Source organism: Notamacropus eugenii, chromosome 5 (genome assembly GCF_028372415.1).
Source record: "Notamacropus eugenii isolate mMacEug1 chromosome 5, mMacEug1.pri_v2, whole genome shotgun sequence".
Classification (NCBI taxonomy): domain Eukaryota; kingdom Metazoa; phylum Chordata; class Mammalia; order Diprotodontia; family Macropodidae; genus Notamacropus; species Notamacropus eugenii.
Window position 1 is genome coordinate 165199256 of NC_092876.1, and position 21694 is coordinate 165220949.

General features: G+C 42.1%; 1 protein-coding gene across 4 annotated transcripts in view; it reads left to right on the forward strand.

Moving 5' to 3' along the window:
- The window catches only part of SMCO4 (single-pass membrane protein with coiled-coil domains 4), a 153113-nt gene that overhangs the window by 57932 nt on the left and 73487 nt on the right, over positions 1-21694 (forward strand). The window contains exon 1 of one of the 4 annotated variants that reach the window (XM_072611369.1): positions 11727-11864. The exons of 1 other annotated variant lie outside the window; for it this stretch is intronic. The gene's annotated coding sequence lies outside the window, so the exon portion shown is untranslated. Of the gene's footprint in view, positions 1-11726; positions 11865-19908; positions 19946-21694 lie in introns of those variants that run through there. 2 more of the 4 variants (XM_072611365.1, XM_072611366.1) reach the window with 2 other exon arrangements.

Sequence of the window (21694 nt, forward strand, 5' to 3'; positions counted from 1 at the left end):
TTCCCAACTAGAAAACATTAGGTTTTCAGGCTAACAGTGGTGCGTTCTTTATTTTATTTCATACACCTGGGTGATTCTCTTGACACCTGCATGCTCTGCTGGGGCACAGGAGATGCCTGCTGCTCTGGAAGAATTCGGATGCTGCAGTGCGGGAGATGGAAGACCAGGTTGTTCAAAGTCATTGGGCAAGCAGGAGGAAAACTACCAGAGGGCAACTCAGCTTTGTAGCAGACTTTAGAAAGGGGATTTGGTTCGGCATCATCACCCAAAGTGGAGAAGGATGCTTGCCTTGGTGATTGAGCTTTATTGAGTTACTTTGGATATACTGAGAGTCAAAGATAGCAGACAAAGTAGTGGTGCTGCTACACATACAGCTAAAGCAATGCACATGAGGGCAGAACACACTGCAAGGAGTGCCTTCTGGTCATTTCAAGGACGCTTTTGCTCAACACTGAGGTTCTCTGGGGTAATGAAGCAATCCTGTGGTCCCCATGACAGTAGTAAAGGTTTTGGTTTCTTGCTTAAGAACATGCTCAACTCCATGTAACTCCCTCTGTCCCATGATAGGGTACTTCATGAAAAAGGATCAACCACCCACCCAAGAAGAGTGACTCACTCAGTGGATCTGAAAAGGAATGATTCCACTCCATCTTTCCCTTATTCTTAGAGGCAGGTGGTAATGCAGTGGATAGAGCATGGGGCCTTGAGTCAGCAAGACCTGACTTGAAATTTGACCTCAAACACTAGCTGCATAACCCTGGGAAAGTCACTTAACCTCTGTCTGCCTCAGTTTTGTCATCTGTAAAAGGGGGATAATTATAGCACCTACTTCATAGAGTTGTGAAGATTAAATGAAATATTTATTAAAAAAGCACTTAGCACAATGCCTGACATATAATAGATGCTAAATAAATGCTTACTTCCTCCCCCACTTCCTTTCCCTTCTTTCCATCTGAGGAAGAGTTTGAGACTCTCTTTTGTACTTCCCATAAGGAGTTCCTCTCAACCCCTGCAGCTATGATGGCTGCTCTAATGTGGCAAGGTGCCATGTGCTGCATAGGTTAAGTCTGAGCTTGGGTTGCTTCTAAAGCTTTGTGTTCCTTTCTTTGAATGCAGGAGACCAAACAGAATCCTGAGATGCACATTTCCTCCCTTGGAGGAAACTTTATGAGTTAAAAAGGCTGGGAGCTTTTGGTTCTCTCATTTAGAGCTACTGGCAGTGAGAGGAACTCTTGCTGGCTATGTCCTTTTTGAAGAAGATGGCCATTAAAAGCCTAAGCTATGCCCTGATTTTCCAGCTGATTTTTCCACCGTAAGAGAGTTGTTAAGACAGTATCAGTAGGTTGTTCTTTGTTTTCAAAGAGGAACAAAATGACATCATTATGTTGGAGTCAAGGTACAGTATGTCCAACTGTGACTGATCAGATCAATATGAACTTGGAAGGCTCTACCATAGATTGGGTACAAAGAGTCCATACAAACATTTGGGGTGGAGAGGTCTCTAAATTTGTGCATTTCATGTTTCTTTTAGGTTACTGCAATTCTGCTTTGCTTATAGAGCACAGTGCCTTCTTTGATGGGCCATGCCATCCTGGGTAGTCCTTTGTCAGTGTCTTCCATGTCACATAATCAATTCTAAAGTTCTTCAGAGAGACCTTGAGAGTATCCTTGCATTGTTTCTTCTGATCACCATGTAAGTTCTTGCCTTGTGTGAGTTCTCCATAAAATAGTCTTTTGGACTTTTTTGGCATTTGAACAACATAGCTAGCCCATCTGAGTTGCGTTCTCTGAAGCAGAATCTGAATGCTTGGCAATTTAGCTCAAGAAAGAATCTTAGCGTCTGGTACCTTATCTTGCCAGGTGATCTTCAGACTCCTCCTAAGACAAAGTAAGTGATTCAGTTTCTTGGCATGGTACTGGTACACTGTTCAGGTTTCATAGGCATACAACAATGAGGTCATCTCAATGCCTTCTGTAGAGACCTTCAGTTTGGTAAACAGCCTAAAACCTCTTCTCTCCCCCACTTTTCTTCAGAGCCTCCCAAACATTTTGCTAGATCTGGAAATGCATGCATGCACCTCATCATTTATGTAGACATTGCTGGAAAGTATACTGCCAAGTTAAGTGAACTTATCCACAACCTTCAAAATTTCTCCATTTGCTGTAACTGATGGTTCCACATATGAATGGTGTGGTGCTGGTTAGTGAAGCACCTGTTTTCTTGGTGTTAATTGTTAGGTCAAAATTAGCACAAGCAGCAGAGAATCGATTCACACTTTGTTGCATCTCAGCTTCAGAGGCTGTATTGAGTGCACAATCATCTGCAAACAAAAAGTCACTCCCTAGCTCTCCCTCCACTTTAGTCTTGGCTTGTAGCCTTTTCAAGTTAAATAATTTACCATCAGTAAGGTAGTCGACCTTGATGCCATTTTCCTCTGTGTTGTTCAGCATACAGACTAAGTAAAGGTGAAATGACTGTTTAGTTGTCCCACTACACACTTCAAGTTTTAACATTTTATGTATCAACTTCCTGGGGGTAGTTAAAATAATAGGAATTATGGGTTATTGTTTCATCTTTTTATTCTTTGTCAGTGCCTGCTTATTAGTATTTTATTTCTTTGTTTGTATTTTTTTAAGTGGAGAAAATAAATAGCTGCCTTATACCTGATCTATATTGTTTACTGAGTAACTTCCTCATCACTTTGGGGGGAGATTTGAGGCTTGAGGTAAAACTAAACTCTAAGTGATTTCCTTTGAGGCTCTGGGGAGGGCTCATAAAAACCTAGAGAGTATAAGCAAAATAACTTCATCCCTATCTATAGAGGTCAAGAACCTCCAGTACTGAGCTCACTAATTTCATGAGTCCAGAGCTGGCCTCATTTAGTGAGAGAGGGAATCTTTAGTCATCCTGGACCCAGGGTCTTACTACGGCACTATAACATTTTCTGCCCTTCCCCCTCAGATTTGTGACTTAATTGTTGTAGCAAACTGACATTGAAGAAGCTATATTGCTTCTCATAATAAGAGCTTAGTTTAAGAGTTGATCAGAACCTGTCCATTATTCTTACATTGATGATGTATGGTTGTGAATCATGAGAAGCATTAAAGTAGAGAGTCACCAGAATGGTAATTGAGAGGCACATGGTGAGTATGAATAGACTACACAATGTTAGCAACCAAGGTCTGAGCAAGAGAAACAGTACAAAGGAAGCTGTCAGTAAGATTTATGACAGGAAAAGATAGAGTGTGAGTCATGTGGTTGAGGGCAAGGGATAACTGATAGACAGCTTGAATGCACTACTGGCATATTCACAACACATCAGGAGAACTGGAGGAAGCCCTTCAGTGTGTTAGGTGCACCCTTGTGGAGGACTTGGATAAGAGTCACTCAGGGAGATTCACTCAGCTAAACTATGGTTCTGAAAATCATAGACAATGTAATATCACTGACAATCTCCATTAACCCCCCCAACATGGAATATTTCATTGAAATCCATAAAAAAATAATCAAAGTTATGCTTGGAGCAGCTGGGTTGCTCAGTGGATAAGAGTATTGGGCCTGGAATTAGGAAGATCTGAGTTCTAATCCAGTCTCAGACACTTACTGTGTGACCTTGGGCAAGTCATTTAACCTCTGTTTACCTTAACCCACTGGAGAAGGAAAAGACAAACCACTTCAGTACTTTTGCCACGAAAAGATCACAGACAGTATTGGCGGGTCATGGTCAACAAAGTCTCGAAGAATTGATCACAACTAAATGACTGAACATCAACAAACTAAATCTGTCTTGACCATTAACCATATTCCTTCTATTAAGTGTGAGTGTTCCCCAATACTCTATATGAGTTCCTCTTCTCTTCTTTTTCTACACTCTATGGAGACTTCATCAGTTCTCCCAACTTTATCTTGAGGCAGATGACTTTCATGTCTATATGGGAATCCTAGTTTCTTTTTTGAGTTCAGTTCCCAAATTATCAACTGCCTTTTCAACATTTCCAATTGCATGGCTACTAGATATTTCAAACTCAACTGTAAAAATGGAATTCATTGTCTTTCTACCCCAAACTCTTACCTCCTATCTTTTCTACTTCTATTTCAGGCATCTCCATCCTTATAGTTATTCATCTCTCTCTTCACTCCCTCTTTAACTCAACTCTCTTCCAAACTTCCTTATTGTTCAGTAGTTTTTCAGCTGTGTCTAACTTTTTATGACTGCATTTGGGATTTTCTTGGCAAAGATACTGGAGTAGTTTGCCTTTTCCTTTAGCTCATTTTTGCAGATAAAGAAACTGAGGCAAACAGGATTAAGTGACTTGTCCAGGGTCATACAGCTAGTAAATGTCTGAGGCCAGATATGAACTCAGGAAGATGAGTCTTTCTGATTCCAGACCCAGCACTCTATCCACTGTGCCATCTAATTGTCCCTTTCTCCCCCTACCCCTAATTGTCTTGGATCACTGTATTGATCACAGTAGTCAAGTCTTTCATAGTTGATCATCATTTTGGCATTTTTGTCACTGTTTACAATGATCTCCCAGTTCTTACTTGCTTTGCATCAGTTCATATAGATCTTGCCATGTTTTTCTGAAACCATTATTTATGATACATTTTATGATAATGTATTTTCCTTGATTCTCTTTTAAGTCTATTTTTGCTTTTGCTTTGTCTAAGATCATCATTGTTGCCTAAGCCTTTCCTTTTTACTTTAGCTGAAGCCATAAATTAGATTCTGCTCCAATCCTGCATTTTAACTGTATGTCTTTAACTGTACGTTTCAGGTGGGTCTGTTGTAGGCTCTCTTGTCACTGTGGAGCTCCTGAAGCTGTGGGTGCTGCTTCCAAATGTGTAGATTCTGGACAGATATCTATTCCAGTGTCACAGATTTCTCCAGCTGACATCTTAACTTTCCTTAGGCCAGAAAAATGTCTCACCCTGACCTTCCATTGGCTCTGATGCTCTAAAACTTTATTTGAGATGTTATTTAAAAGTTGCGTGAAGGGAAATGTTGGGAGAGTTCAACTGAGTGGTTGCCCCTAATTCACCATCTTGGTTCTGTGAGCCTTTGGCCTTCTAAAATGTATTTTGATTTAGCCTCCTAGTTGCAGTTGGATGCTAGCAATGTTGTGATGAAATTTATTTAAACACATCTCAGTTCAGTTCAACTTAATTCAATTCAATGAGTTTAGGCTTTCTCTATGGAGAAACAGGGGCTGGGATCCTCTCATATCCCTTTTACCTAAAAAAAAAAAAAAAAGAATTCTCTTTTTTGCCTTCCTTTTTCTGTTAGCAATTTTATACTAAGAGGGACAAAAAGTCAGAGCAGCTGTTGCTTTTGTACTGTAGCTGTTAGTGAATAGATCTTAGAATTATCTCACGAATTTAAATTTGGGAAGTTCAATTTTTTAATTTTACAGATGAGGCAACTGAGGACATGTGATTTATCCAAGGCCAATTTGGGCTAGGTATTGTATGTGCATGTATATGCATATACATACAAAAACCCTAAAAACGCATTTAAATAATGATGAAGTCTAGTCAGAGGCAAGGACAGTGAGCAACTGATAATGGCTAGTCAGAGACAAGGACAAGTTAAGAGGAAATACCTTTTGATTATAAAAATGTATTCAACCAAATGAGGCAGTTGGTACATGAGCCACTGATTAGGTACCCTAGGGTTATCGGTAGGAGAGGTAAGGTAATTAGAAGATCTACGCTTCTGAGATCTACACTTACATCCTAAAATGAAGTAGACTATTCACATTCTGGAGAATCAAAGTATATTCGTACTCCTTGTTCTAATGCAGAAGAAGGTACTGTCTTTAATGGGGGCCCTGGGGATTATGATTTTAGTGTGGTCTTGCTTTTCAGTAGAAAAACAAAATGTTGAAAGAAGTTAGACTGGATCAAAGAAAGGTGAATTCCTGAAGCTCATATTTCTCCTGAAATAGAAACTTAATATTGCCTGTTAAAAAAAAATTGTTAAAAAACTAAATTGAAAAGAAAACATTGGTATTCTTGATAAGGATTAGTGCTTGAGTTGTTGATGGGAAAGATCTTCCTTCTGTGATAGCCTAGATTTTGGAAAATTGGAAACAGAAAGCATGAGAAGTTGGTTGAACTTTTGATTAATACTCTAGAGTCTTTTCTTAAATTAAGGCAGTGATACTAAGTCCTTGTGATATCTGGGTTTGCATATATTTATGTTATTGCCATTGTCAGCAGAGTAGTTATTATGTCTTATATACCATATTTAGCTTTATACATATATACATACACATATATGTGTTTGTGTGTGTATTACCACCGAGGAAAGAATGTATTTTTAAAATTACAGTGTTTTATATTTATGCGGCACATTTTCCCAAGAAATTTAAATCACAGTGGAATAGGCAGGCAAATTTCTAGTGTATATAAAGATGTACATGACAATGTTATATTGCTTCACAAGCCCAATGAGCCAGATTCTCCTCACTAAGCTCAGAGGGTAAGCAAAATATCCTCAGCCCCAAGCCCAGATCCTCTGCTACTTTTCCCACATTTCTAACTTATTAACTAACTAAGAAGGGAGGAATTTGTTTCCTAGGACCAGGGGCACTCCACAACCATAATTAATCCAATCCCTTTTATAACCAACAGGCAGAGAATTGTTAGTGTGCTGTGGGTGGGAAGCATCATGAAGCTAACTTGTCCATACAGAGAATAGATGCACGGCTTTAATCTCATCAGCGTCATTCCCTGAAAAACTGAGATATTGAGGTAGATAAGATGAGCAAAAAAGGAAAACGAAGGCTTTGCACATGAGGAAAAATCCAGTGTGAAAAAGAGAACACAATATTTTATATCTTTTTTTTGAAATGTGGCATTACTATTATTTCTTAGTTTATTGATCCAGTGCTTAGCACGGTGTCTGGCACTTAGTAAACATTTATTTATTGATTATATTTTAAACATCATCATCACTACCCATGACTCCTTTTCCTCCTAATAGAAATCTCTTTTGTAACAAATATGTGCAGACAAGCAAAACAAATCAACACACTGGCCATCTGAAAATATATGGCTCATTTCCCACTTGAGATGAGATACCTCTTCATCAATAGACAGGAGTCATACTTTACCAGCAATGAGATTTTGAAATCTCAATTGGTCATTGCATGTTCTTTTATTTTGTTAAATGATATTTCATTTTCCTAATTACATCTACCGACAATTTTTAACATTCATTTAAAATTTTTTTGAGTTCCAAATTTTTTTCCTTTCTGTCTTACTTCCCCCTGACTGAGATGATAAGCAATTTGATAGAGATTATACATGTCCATGAGCAAAACATATTCAGTATGAGTTATGTTGTGAAAGAAAACATAATAAATAAATAATAAACAATAAAAAAGGACGAAAAATAAAGTGAAAAATAGTATGTTTGATTCGCACCCCATCAATACTTTCTCTGGAGGGGGATAACATTTTTTCATCATGAGTTCTTTAAAGTTGTTTTAGCTCACTGTATTGCTGAGAATAGCTAAGTCATTCACAGTTGATCATGGTAAAATATTGTTGTTCTATTCGCTTTACTTTGTATAAGTTTGTGTAAGCCTTTCCAGGTTTTTCTGAAATCAGTCTGCTTATCATTTCTTATAGCACAATAGTATCCTATTAGAATTATATACCACAACTTTTTCAGCTAATACTCAATTGATGGGTATCCCCTCAATTTATTCTCTGCTACTACAAAAAGAGGTGCTATAAATATTTTTGTATATGTAAGTCCTTTCCACCTTTTTTTAAAAAAAAAATTGATGAGAGTTTTAAAGTATTTCAATGTCAGCATTCTAGCGACTCTACTACCTACCTGTGTTTCCTTCACCTTTGACCTTCTTGGCGTATATGATTAATCACGGTATTGCTTGGTCAAAGGTTATGCACCTTTGCTTAGTGCCTTTTAAAAATATAACTTCAAATTGTTTTCCAGAATGGTTAGACCAAATGTTCCACCAACAGGAGATCAGAATGCCTGCCTTCCCACAGCCCCTTCAACATTTGTCATTTTTGTCTTTTGTCATTTTATCAAACTGAGAGGTCTAAGTTGAAACCTCAGAACTCATTTATTTTTTTATTGTTCAGTTATTTCAGTCATATCAGACTCTGTGTGATTTTCTCTGGGGTTTTCTGAGCAAAGATACTGGAGTGGTTTGCTATTTCCTTCTCCAGCTCCTTTTACAGATGAGGAAACTGAGGCAAATAAGGTTAAGTGACTTGTCTAGAGTCACAAAGCTAGTAAGTGTCTGAGGCTGGATTTGAACTCAGGTCTTCCTGACTCCAGACCTGGTGCTCTATCCACTGCACTACCTACTTGCCCTAATTAATTTATACTCTTTTCATTGATTTGGAGCATTCTTTCACATGCTTTTGATAGTTTGCATTTCTTCTTTTGACAACTACTTGTTCCTACCTTTTTACCACTAAGCTATGAGAAATGACTCTTGTTTTTATGTTTGTAACAATTACCTACCTACCTAGAATTCAATATATTCAACAGTTTTACCAGGCAATTTACATCAACGAATGTGGTGCCAAACTCCAAAATGAACAAGTGATTTGACAGACATATTTAAACACAGGGTATCTCAAATTAGATGTCCTGTAGGCATCTCAAACTCAACATGTTCAGAACAGAGCTCCATTATCTTTCTTTTCAAATCTTCGCCTCTTTCCATTAATTGTGAGTGGGCACTACAGTCACCAAGAGTTACAACCTAGGATTTGCCTTTAGAGACAGCGAGGTGCTGCTGTAGATAGGCTCAAATCTGACCTCAAACACAAACTCAGGTGACACTGGGCAACTCAACCTCTCTTTGCCTTAGTTTCATCATCTGTAAAATGTGAATAACAATAACACCTACCTGTTAAGGTTGTCGTGAGGATCAAATGAGATGATATTTGTAAAGTGCCCTGCAAACCTTAAAGTAATGGCAATCGATCAGTCAATGAACAAACATTCATTATGTGCTTTCTGCCTTTCTGTCCTTACAATACCTTCCAGTCCCTTCATTCCTCAGAGGTCTCCAAGACCATCACCCCTGACCTAGCTTCACTTTTCTACCTTTCTAAATGTTACTCTAGAGGTAACCAGAATAACTTTGCAGTATCAAAGTCCTTGTCCCCCTTGCTCTGTCATTGTTTATGCCTTGTCAAACCCTTGCTTTGCATTACTTCTGCCATCTACTTCCTGTGCTCTAATTCAGTCTACTGAATACAGATGCAGAAACTCCTGCAAATATGCTGACTGGGTCCACTACAAATTTATGTTATCTAATATTTACTGGGCCCTTACTGCCTCAAGGTAGTCCTCATTATTCTTCCTTAATTGGCTTCTACCACACTGAAGCTAATTCAAATCTCTCTCTTGGAGCCTCCCCCACACAGCTCCTTTATCCTCAGTAGACGTTATTGACTCATATTTTGCCATAAAAAGAGAAATCATTTTGGGTAGTGCTATCTTCTCTTTTCTACTCAATAACCCTTGACATTATTCTCCTTTACCCTAGTCTCTGAGGAAAAGGTTGTCAATTCCTTTGTTTATATCCTTGATTCCAATCCCCTCCTGTCTCCTTTGGAAGACTGCTCCCCAAATCATTCTCCCCCTTTCTATAATTTTTAATCTTCCTCTAATTACTGGCTCCTTCCCTACAAACATTTTCCCCATCATTAAAAAAAAAAAAGACAAAACACAAAACCCTTCACTTGACCAGATTATTTCCTCAAACTATTATTTTATATCTTTCTTCCTTTCACAGTCAAACTCCTGGGGGGAAAAAGTTGTCTGTATTCCTTACCTACATTTCCTCCTCTTCTGCTCATTTCTAAACCTTTGTATTCTCGATTTTGACTCCTAAGACCCAAGTGAAACTGCTTTCTCTAAAAGTTATCCATGAACTCTGAATTGCCAAACTCAGTGGTATTTCCCCAGTCCTCATCCTTTTTGACCTGAGACATCTGACAAAACGGACCATTTTCTTTTCTTAAATACTCTTTCCTCTCTGTTTTCATGAATTCTCTTTGTTTTCTTCCAAAATTCTCTTTGTTTTCTTCTTCTCTTTCTTTCTGCACCTTTGATTGCTCCTTCCCAGTCTCTTTCACTGGATGCTCTTTCAGTAATCTAATCAACTCCCTTGGGTTGACTTATCATCTCCAGCCACATGATCTCCAAATTAATAGATTTGATCCTAGTGTCTTACCTAGATTCCAGTCCTATATCACCAACTGCCAAGTGGACATTTCCAATTCTCCCGCAGGTATCTCAAACCCAACATATCCTTAGCCGGGCTCGTCCTTCCCCCTAAACCCACCCCTCTTCTTTTCCCTATTTCTCATGAGGCTACCACCATTCTCCCAATAACCCAACTGCAACCTTGGAGACAGTCTTCCTTGACTATTCCTCTCCTGTTCTCACTTCTTCACCCCATCCTATCTGCTGCCAAGTCTTGGCACTTGTACTTGGACAACATCTGTCTGCTTCTCTTTGCTCACACAGACACTGCCTTAGCGCATGGTCTCCAAACTTCAAATTTCTGCCCTCTCTAATCCATCCTCCTCACAGCTTCCAAAGTGATATTCATTAAGCATTTCCAGGCTCAAAAAGCTCCAGCTGCTTTCGATTGCTCCTGGATCAAATACAAAACCCTGTGTATGGCCTTTAAAACTCTTCATACCTTGGTTTCTTCCTACCTTTCCAGACTTATTATACATACTACTATACATAAGCCCCTTGGGGCACTTAGCACAGTCCTGAATGAGCCATTTCCTTCTCCACCACATTTTACTGATGAGGCAAACTGGGTCTAGTCCAGCGTCCCCCATCTGGTCAATTTCTTACCTAGCTGGCACTTAATAAATCCCAGGTGACCACGTGATCCCCCACCTGCACCTCCCTAACATCCTTCAGATCCCACTGGAGGTCTACCACGGACAGCTACTTCAAATCCTGTCTCAGACACGCTACCATGCAACCCTGTTTGCCTCAGTTTCCCCGTGGGGAAGTGAGCTGGAGAAGGAAATAGCAAATGACGTCAGTCTCTTCGCCAAGCAAACTCTCCCTGGTTCCCAGCCCTCCTTCATCTCAGGGCCTTTCCTTCCCGGGACTGATCCATCCGGTCTGCACATCGTGGTGTGCGCGTGGTCCTCCTCTCCTCGCCGCGCCGGGAGGTCCTCGTGGACCGGACTTGCTCGGGTTTTGCCTTCTTTGTGCCCCAGGGCTTGGCCCAGGGTCTGGCACGTAGGGGTGGGCCCTGGGCAGGGTCAGTCTGACAGGATAATCCCCCTCCGTCCCCCCTCAGCCTGGCGAATCCCCGGCTCGTGCCCCCCTCCATTATTTTCTTAGTTCGTGCACATTTGAAGATCGCCGTTCCACAACCACGTTGTTTGCCCTCGTTTCGTTCTTGTCTGCTTCCTGCGTCACACGTAGTAGGTGCTCCTCGGGGGAATGAATGAACGGTCGTGAGCACCGACGGTTACCGCTGGCTCTCTAACAGGACATTTCATTGTTTTAAGTGACTGCCGGGGGAGGCGGGCTAGGGGACTGGCGGACAGACAGGCAGACAGACAGACGGAAGGGAAGCGGGCGGACGCGGCTGCGTGGGGGGGCGCAGGCGTTAGCGGGCGCTGAGCACGAGGAGGGGGCGGGGCGGGCGGGCCGCGGGGAGCCGGGTTAGGGTTAGGGGGCGGAGGATCCCGCTTCCCGGCAGCAGAGGGCGCCTCTCGCGCCCGTGTCCGGCCGCCTGGGGCTCGGCAGAGGAGAGGGAGCGCCAGCACCGGCGGCTCCTGCCACGTATTGCTCCCGGCCGCGGCGGCGAGGCAGGAAGCCGAGGTGAGCGCGGGGTCGGCGGCGCCGCCGAGGGCACTGACCCTCCGGGCCGACCCGGAGCCGCGGGCTAGCGGCGAGCGGCCGGGGGCCGGCCCGGGACCTCCGGGTGCCCGATCCCCGCCTGGCCACCCCCGGGCAGTTCCGGACCCGCCTGCGGGGCTGCCTGGCGGGCTGCACTCCGAGCCGCGGGAGGGAAGGAAGGAAGGGGCCGAGGGAGGACGCGTCCCCGCCCGTCCCAGCTCAGGAAGTGCGGCCGGGGCGGCCCGGAGAGCAAGCGGGAAGCGGCCGGGGAGCCGGAGCCGGCGCGTGGCGCGGGGAGGGCGGGGGAAAGTTGGGGCGGAGCGGGAGCCCGAGCGGGCCGGGGCCGTGGGCAGGACCGGAGCTGGGGCGCCGGGACGTGGGATCGTGCATCGCCGGAGTTTGGGGAGGGGCGCTCCCGGAGGTCTGGAGCCGGGCGCCCCTGGGAGCGTTCGCCGGGTCCGGGAGACCGGGCTGCAAGTTTGGGTCCTGGGGACGCGCCGGAGGGTCAGCTCCTCGTGGCCCACGCTGCCTCCGGGAAGTGACCTCTGGGCGGACCGCGAGGGGGCACAGGTGGCCTCCCTGGTCCCGGAGTGGGTGCCGGTGCTGGGGTGGGGGATGGCCGCTGACCCCGGGCGACCTCACCGAAAACGGGGGAGAGGCCGCCGTGCTGGCCGAGGAGAGCCGGCCCCTGACCCCCCGGGTGGCTGACAGTTGGGGGGACCCCTTTGCTGCCCTCTTACCTCGCCGCGGAGCCTCCGGGGCTGCTCAGTCCTCCCAGCCCTCTTGAGTATCCGACTGGGAAAGACTTGGAGGAGGGCTCCGAGTTTAGTGGGATTAGATGGCTTGAAAATCTGCGGTTTCACCTTTCCTGCCTCGCCCCTTCACCCTCGTATCCGCTCCATGCTGCGGGTAGCCGGGACATCCAGGGTTAAAATACTGCTTCAGAGAATTTCCCCTTTCATTAGCAACTTGTAGTAGGGGGGTCTAAGTTGCAGCCCCACTCTGGTATCTGGTTGTCTTCTGTCAGGTTACTTCAGCAACAAGTGGTTCTGGAGATTTGGGTTCCTGTGGTCGATAGAGGTGAAAGGTGCTGGAGCCCTGGATCGGACTTTAAGTCCGGCTTCCCTGGACGAGGCACTTGGTGGGCTGCACCGTGAAAGGACCCATTTTTCCCCTTTTTTGCCCCTTGTTCTATCCTCAGCACTTAGCACAGAGCCTGATGGCCCTTCGGAAATGATTATTAACTAACTGACTACTTAGTTTCCTCCTCTGTAAAATCACAGAAAGTCTCTAGGGTCTCTTTCAGCTTCCAAGTCCTGTCATCCTGCTGAGAGCTGGCATGGGTTCCTGAGAGGCTGTGCAGTCTCCTTCCTGGGAGAACTTTAAAAATGAGACTATGTCTGTCGTGCAAATTAAAATCCCGGCCCCACTGCTGCAGAGACATGTGGAAGAAAAGTCTGAAGGCAAGAAAGGCTGTGTATGTAGCAGGAGTGGAAAATTCAGCCTGTAGGATCTCCAGCCTGTGGGATTTAGAAGGTTAAGTGACTTAAGTGCTCCCTGTTAGTGAATCAGTGGTAGGGCTGCCACTGGAACTTGAGGTTTTGGATTATTAAGTATAGTGGTCCCTGTGACCTCATCCTGTGTGTTTTCTTACATGTCTCCTTTTGATTTTCACAACAGTAGCATAAGGCATGGAAAGAAGACACATTGGGATCCAGGAGGCTAGATTCAGGGCCTGCAGGGGCTGTTTATAAATACTAGCAGTGAGTGGCACATCCATCAAATTTTGTCACCTTAGCGAGCCTGCGTTTCATTCTTTGTAAAATATGACTGGGTTGGATTTGATGATCCCTCAGGTCCTTTTCAGATGTATGATTTTCTAAGTCCTGTAACCTAGGCAGGGCAAATATTCTTGTTTTCTCTTAAGTGTCCTAGAAGTTGTGACTTGCCCAGAGTAGTTACACAACCAGTGTCTCTGGGATTTGAGCCTAGATCTTCTAACTCCTACTCTAGTTTCTCTTTATACTTTTAACATTTACTTCTCAGGGTTGTTATGAGCATAAAATGAGAAAATATATGTAAAGTGCTTTGTAAACCTCAAAGATATATGTGTGTACATGTGTATGTATATCTATACATATATGCATATGCACATAGGCATATACATGTACGTGTATGTATATGTGTGTATATACTTATGTGTATGTATACATATGTACAAATCTATTAGATTACATGCTCCTTGAGGACCTGAATTTTTTTTGCCTCTTTTTGCATCCCCAGTGCTTAGCACTGTTGCTGGCACACAACAAGTGCTTAATAAATGTTTATTGCTTGGTTTGTTGACATATATTTGTGTATCTATAAAGGTTAGCTATTAGAAGAGTGGCTCAGCATTTATTAAGAATGGAAAGGACAGCCTAATACATAGATACACACAATTGGAACATGTATGTGATAGGTGTTATGGAAGCCTAAAAATTTTGGGTGAGAGGTGGAAACATCCAAGGTTGGACTAAGTAACCAGTTAGGTTGACCCTGAAGGGTGTCCATGTAAGCCCCACTACTTGTGATATTCTTTTCCAGTTGAGTAATTGTGTGATCTCAGTGAGGGGTAGGCACCATGTACCTTTTTTCACCCTCATGCCCATTTTTCACCCTCACTTGGACAGTTATTGGTGGGCTCCTGGTCCATCTGCCATCTCTCAACTTCACATCATCCTTTTCTGATAGGTATACACTGGTAGAAAACTAGTGTAGTGAAATGCAAGTAAACAAACAATAAGGAAAGAGTATGAGGCAGCAGCATTCTCCCTTCTGAGTGGAAGGAAGTGCTGAGGTTCTGGTTAGTTTCCCCTAAGTGCTTTTGGTGGTGGTGAAGTCATTTTTTAAAATAAATACTCTTTAACTAGATCCATTTCAGTAATCTGTTTTTGCTGGCTCTTGAAAATTGCAGTTAGTCATGCTTTCATCTGTGTTTTCAAAGGTATTGGTAGAATTATAGCCTCTAACCACTTGTTTTAGTAAATATTTGACATGTTAGCCTAAGTTTTAAAATATTTAGTTTATAAAATTTACTTTGATTCTTAGCACTAGAAAAGTGATCATTCAAAAAGAAGTGAATGAACGGTGTGTGTGTGTGTGTGTGTGTGTGTGTGTGTGTGTGTGTCCACTTCAAATTTAAGGGGTAGCTAAGATGTAGAAGTTGGCGTTGAACATGATAGGGATCAGGAAGACATGGGTTTAAATACCACTTCTGACCACCCCATGTGACCATGGGAAAATCCCTTCTCTGGTCATAACATCTATAAAATGAAGAGATTGGATTAGATGACCTCAGGGTCTTTCTTTTGGGCTCTAAGATTCCCAGAATAGCTTCATGTTATAATAGTCATTAGGGCAGTGTTATTTTACTGTTTCCAGAAGGGGCTGTAATGGGACTTTGGGATGTATGGTAGCAAATTCTGTTGCCCTGGTAAATGAACCCAATTATTGCCTTAAGCACACAAACGTAAATTTTTGACTTTGTCAATATCTATTTATTCAGTTTTTTAAATCGCATCTTTTACAGGAGTGCTCCAGGGCACAAGTACATTAATTATAATAAGTAAAACATTACAGAACAACAGGTAACAATTTCATCTAATAAAACAGAAAAAAATTGGTAGTCTTGGCACTGCTGTTTGTGGGAAGACCACACAAAATAAATAGATCTTACATAGGTAGAACCAATACATTTTACTCTGAACCCCCTTCTATGTGTCCCCCTTCCACACCTCCACCCCCAACAAATCTCTTCCCCTCCTTATGGAAATCAGCAAAGATTGTGGTTCAGTCTTTCTGCCTTTGGGCTTAGTTTTTACAGTTTGAAGTCCAATCAATCAACTGTCATTTTTAATAGCTCCTTCTGTATGTGAGGGTACCCTGCTGGATGCTAAGAATACAAAGTCAGAGGGAGTATTAATTCCCCTGCTCTGCCCCTCATCCTGGTTCTCTTATAGTAGCGCCTCACTTTTGGAAGTACTTATAGATAGGTAATTTCAGTTTTCTTTCTAACTTGTCACTCCAACCCATGACCCTGGAACACCTGCTGGTGGCTGGGAGAGGAGGGTGGGAAGAAAGGGTTAAATTTGACCCCCAAAATTCAGGCGTCATTGAGCTGATGCTGAGTGGACACGTAGCTGAAGAGAGGCATCCGTCTTCCAGATACACATAAATATTTGGACCCAGCATGCAAGGCATAGAAAAAACATTTTGTCATGGTCTTAGTAGGGGGATTGGGTAAAGAAGGCGAAATGGATTTCTGCCATGCATAAACTGTTCTGTATCTTCCTCTCATTGAAAAATTGAGTATTTCCTAAACTTGATCCTTACTCTCTTCATTTTCTGGCTTTTCTATTCTGAAACTCTCCCTGTTCTACTGGGGGGGGGGGGGGGGTGTGGAGTAGGGAAGAGGTTCAAAGGGGGGGAAATGTTCCAATCAATCCACAAATATTTATTAAATACCTACTGTGTGTTAGGCTCTGTGCTTGGCACTGGGGATACAAAGACAAAAGGGAATGGTCCTCAAGGAACTCAAGTTCTTTAGGGACACGGGGAGAGAAAAAGAAATAAATGAAAAAAAGTATATAAGAATGTATGATCCTTGAGAGTAGGACAGTATTGCTTTCTTTGCATCCCCAGCACAGCACATTTTAAGTGTATAATAAATGCTAGATGACATCCACATATATATTTATGTATATATAATGTCAAAACATACAGAAAGTCAGCTTGTCATATATACATATGTGTGTATATATATACATGTGTGTATGTACATATGTACGTATATTGAAAGCAAGTTAATTTTTTTTGGTAGAGGGAGCCCCTGACAATGGGGGCAGGGTGGGTGTTGGATCAGGAAAGACCTTCTTTCTTGGTAGTGGTTCTTGAGCCATGCTTGGAAGAAAGGCAAAATGTTACAAAATGGAGGTAAAGAACCAGCGCATTCCATATATGGGGAACTGTCTATACAAATACATTGATTTGGGCACATAAAGTGAGAAGGGTGTTTTTGACTGGAGTCTGTGAAGGGGAGTGATACTGGGAAGGGAAGGGAATAAGCATTTGTTAAACTCCTGGCATGTGCCAGGCACTGTGCTGAGCGCTTTACAAACATTATCTCATTTGATATATAATAAGGATGGAAAGTTAGGTTGGAGCAAAGTGGCAGAGGGTTTTAAATCCCAAACCAGCTATCTATTTGTATTTACTGCTCTTGGACCTTACTATGAAGCCTCATTGTGACGTGGGCACGATGACCTCTGGGTTGTTTATGTATGCCAATAGAGCATAAACTCTGTTCCTTATTGGAAAGTCTTCAATTATACATGCCCCATGATAAACTATTTGTTGTCCAAGGACTACTCCAGCTACATTTAGAATAGCTCATCACCAGATTTGCCAGTGGTGAATTTTTCCTCAAGGACAACTTTCAGAGACCATCTATGAAGTTGTAGAGAGGTTAAAGAGCTATATAGGTGGAGGCAGGACCTCTATTAACAAAAGCACATCCTTGAAGTATGGAAGCACTGGGAAAAACTTTATAATGGCATTTTGTCTTGCTGGAATAGTGGACAAGGTCCTATTCTTGAAACCAGGAAGACCTGGCTTAGATACTTAAAAGCTGTGTGCTGCTAGGCATCTTAATGCTAGTCACTTAACCTTTATGTGTTTCAGTTTCCTTTTCTGTAAACTGAGTGACTGACTAGGTGACTCCTAGGCTCCTTTCTAGCTCCATATCTCTGATAGTAGGATCCTAAGCTATATAGTCAAATGCACATCTGAACCACAATCTGTGGTTTTCAAAGTGCTGAAACACATTTTATTTAAGGCTTACTATACATCCATTAGGGGAAGAAGATAGGACAACTGTTCTCTCTCTGCTCCAGGAGAGGGAAGGCGATTGGACAGGTAGGAAAAGTAGGGTGGAATATTAGAATGTCTTTTAGTAACCTGACAGTGACTTCCTTCTTCAAATCTTTGGTAGCTAGGGTAGGAAACATTTAATAAGATGCACTAGGCCTCTGGTGGAGAAATTGGGACCTTTAGAAAGCTGTGAGATAGTATTTCCTCATTTGTAAAATAAGGGGGATGGCCTATTCCAGGGGTTCCTGGACTTTTTTTTTTTTTTTATCATTGATCCCTTTAGCAGGTAGGTGGCACAGTGGGTAGAGTGCTGGGTCTGGAGTCAGGAACACTTGAGTTCAAATCTGGCCTTCAGTGCTTACCAGCTGTGTGACCCTGGGCAAATCACTTAGCTTTGTTTGCCTCAGCTTCCTCAAATGTAAAACAAGCTGGAGAAGGAAATGGCAAACCACTCTGGTATCTTTGCCAAGAAAACCCCAAATGGAGTCACAAAGTATAACACAACTGAACAACTAGAGACCTCTTCTCAAAATCATGTTTTTAAATAATTGAAGGAAATGCTAAATTTCAGTTAGAGATTAATGAAAATAAAGATACCTTCCCCCCTTCCCCGCCATCCAAGTTCAGGGACATCTGTTAAGAATCCTTCAACTAAAGAATCTCTGACTTCATTTCTAGCTTGAAGTCCTGTCATGCAGAGCTTGGGATAGATTACTGAGTCAAGAGGAGTGGGGAGGAGGGAAGGAGAAAGAGTTGAATGGGCAGTCAGCGCAGGAAGGAAGAATATTCCATGGCTGACATGCATATTAAAGGATTCTGTTAAATATTGGTATAATTTCCATCCAGCCCTACAGGCTTTCTCACCGGGCTTTGAAGTTCTCATGTTAGAGGCAGATTTTGACTGCTTGTGGTAGCATCATAAATGAGTTTCCACAATAAGCATGTATGCTGAGAAGGAAATTAAATTCCACCAGTGTTTGTTGTGACGGATGCCAGGATTTTGCTGAGATTTTTATTAAGATTCACTTAGTCTGTGAAAAGTACTTCTTAGTTCTTTGGATATTAATTAGGAAATAGTTAAAAATAAGAGATGTGTCTGTTAATTTAATCTTGAAGGTTCACAACTGGATGTAATTCAGATATGATTTACATTTATGCAGTCAGTTTTATAGTCAGAGAAATCATTTAGCCCTATCCCTTCATTTGACAGAGGAAGAAACTGAGGTTTCCTTCTGAAGAGGTGAAACAACTTGACGAATGAATTGGGTCTCTCCAGTTTGACTTACGTACATTGATGATTGCCAACAGGATTTTCCTTAGATGCCTATCTGACTTGATCATTTCCGCTCAATAAACTGCAGTGGCTGCCTTTTGTTTCTAAAATCACTTGCAAATTCTTCTGTAAGCTCTGAATGGCCTTTGTATGTTGGCCCCAGATTATCTTTCCAGGATCGTTACAGGTTACTCCCTCTCTCTTGACGTCCAGTCAAGCTGGCTATTTTCTGTTGCTCACACTGTACACTGTCTCTCTCCTATCTCCCTTCCATCTCCACTCCCACGGTGCCCCTCCTCCTCAGTTCTGTCTCACACACGCCCTTTCTAACTTCAGGAGACAGTACGGGCACCATCTTCTATAGGATCCTTTCCAAGGCTCTTCAACTACTAGTGCCCTCCTTTGCAAACTATTCGGGCTTAACTACTTGGTGCTTATACTCTTTTATTTATTCTGTATGTATTTGTTATCTCCTGCATCTCTCCTTGAGAGGAGGGATTATTTCTTTCTTTGTATTTGTATCTTAAGTGTCAGGTCCAGTGCCTGGAAGGAAACATGTTGTTCGTTACATCCGAGTCTTTGTGACTTCCTGAACCAAATTGTCCGTCGGGTTTTCTTGGCAGAGATACTGTAGTGGATTGCTATTTCCTTCTCTAGTGAATTAAGACAGAGGTTAACTGACTTGCCCACGGTCCCACAGTTAGTACTAGTGGTTGAGGTCAGATTTGAACTCAGGTGTTCCTGACTTTATCCCAGTCTTTTATCCACTGAGCAATCTAGCTTGCCTTGCCTGTCACTTAGTAGGTATTTAATTGAAAAAAAGTTTGCTGATTGTTTGATTGCCCAAGGTAACACTGAGGAGTAAGTGGCAAAGCCCAAGGTGTGAACCCTGGTCTTTTGATTCTAACTTTCCTGAATTTTTTCCCTTTTTTCCCCTCCCCCAACATTTTAAATAACTTTATTTTAAATTCTCTGCAGTTTTGTTTCTCTGTTTGCATGCCCCTTTATTTGATTTAATCTCCTATTTGCTTGAATGTGAATCAACTTTGACTTGTCATTTCTGTCTTGACTTGGTCCTTGGTGACTCTGTGTAGATTTCTTGAGTGACAGAGCTAATTCTGAATTTGAAAATCCTTTGATTTTTTTTGTCCTAAGGTTAAAAAAGAAGGGGAGTGCCCCTTGCTCCTTGGCTTTTGCCACTCTTTCCCAACCCAGTTTTCTGTGGGTAGCCCTAGACTTCAATTTTTGGTTACCTTTTGAGCCGGTAGAGAGTACTTTGTCATTGCCTTACTTGAGCTTTTCAGGGATTTGTAAAGTGAAAGCCAGGGAATCTTTGTGTTTTTTTTCCCTCTGTAATAAAAGCTGAGCAGTTTATGTATTTAATAGATACAGTCCCTGACTTCCAAGGGATCAGGGAGTATTTTTTTTTTGCCCATAGATGGTAGCAAGTTTCCTACCTCTTCATAGATTTGTTCCTAAATGAAGGCCAATTGGTTACTTTTATGCTTTTCATTTTGTATATTTTTTATCACTAGGGCAGAGAATAGAAGTTTATCATGTTTTAAAAACCTGTTTATTACCAAGCCACTATTTGTGCTTGCGTATAAATATATACATGTAAAACTAGAAGAACACATTTATTTGTTTCATGGAATTATAGATCTACAGGTGAAAGTGAGAGACTTGATTATTTCCCTTTTGAATCAGGACCAAGGGTTTTCTTTTCTACTTCCTCATGCAGAAATCAGCCAGTGTGGGAAATCTTTCCCAAAGACAACCCAGTCGGCTAGGCTAAGATCTAATCAAAGACAGTAAAAGAAATTCTAAGTCTAGGCAAATGGGTGAATTCCTGCTCTTTGTGTTTACTTGGATAGGTCTGGGAAAATGTGGATTCTCTTTTTTGTCAGACAGGTAATATGGAAATTCATAAGTCTGTTTGACCAAGATTTAGGTGCTCAGTGTCATGAATTTTGAGAACCTCTTTGTAATATAGCCCCCCCCCATAATATTCATTCTTTTGTTAATTATTAACCAATCAGAGTCAATTGCCACCTTCAGGAACCCCCACCCTTCCAAGGACATATAAGCATTGAGTGGGTTCCATGAATGGTCTTTGGCACTGACCACTTTTATTAATAACATGCCAGCATTATTAATAAAATGATTAATTACCCAGATACTATGACTCTTGAATTTTTGAAATGTCCCAGAATGGACTTCAGAGAGGCTATTCTACTCGCTGTCCCTCCTCCCCTCACCCATTTTACAGTTAGAGGGAATGGAAACCCATGGGGTTTAAGTAAGATTTTCCCCAGGTTACACAGGTAGTAAGTAAGCATCCAATACAAAATATAAACCTAGGACTTTTGATTCCTCCCATTGTATCACATTGCTTCGTTTCCCTATCATTGCTCCTTAGGTAGAAAATCCATTTCAAGATCTTGGTTAAATTTGGATTCACTTTTCTGGGTGTGAAAAGATTCTGGGCTGCCAGCCCAGGTTGAGGTTCTTTGAGAAGTTAGCTTCAGGGCTGCCAGGCTTCCCTTGAAACTGCCCAGGTTCCTTTCCCCCTCCCACCTTCTCTTTACCCCCTTGGCTTCTTCAAGGATTGGCATTATTATCATGTAGA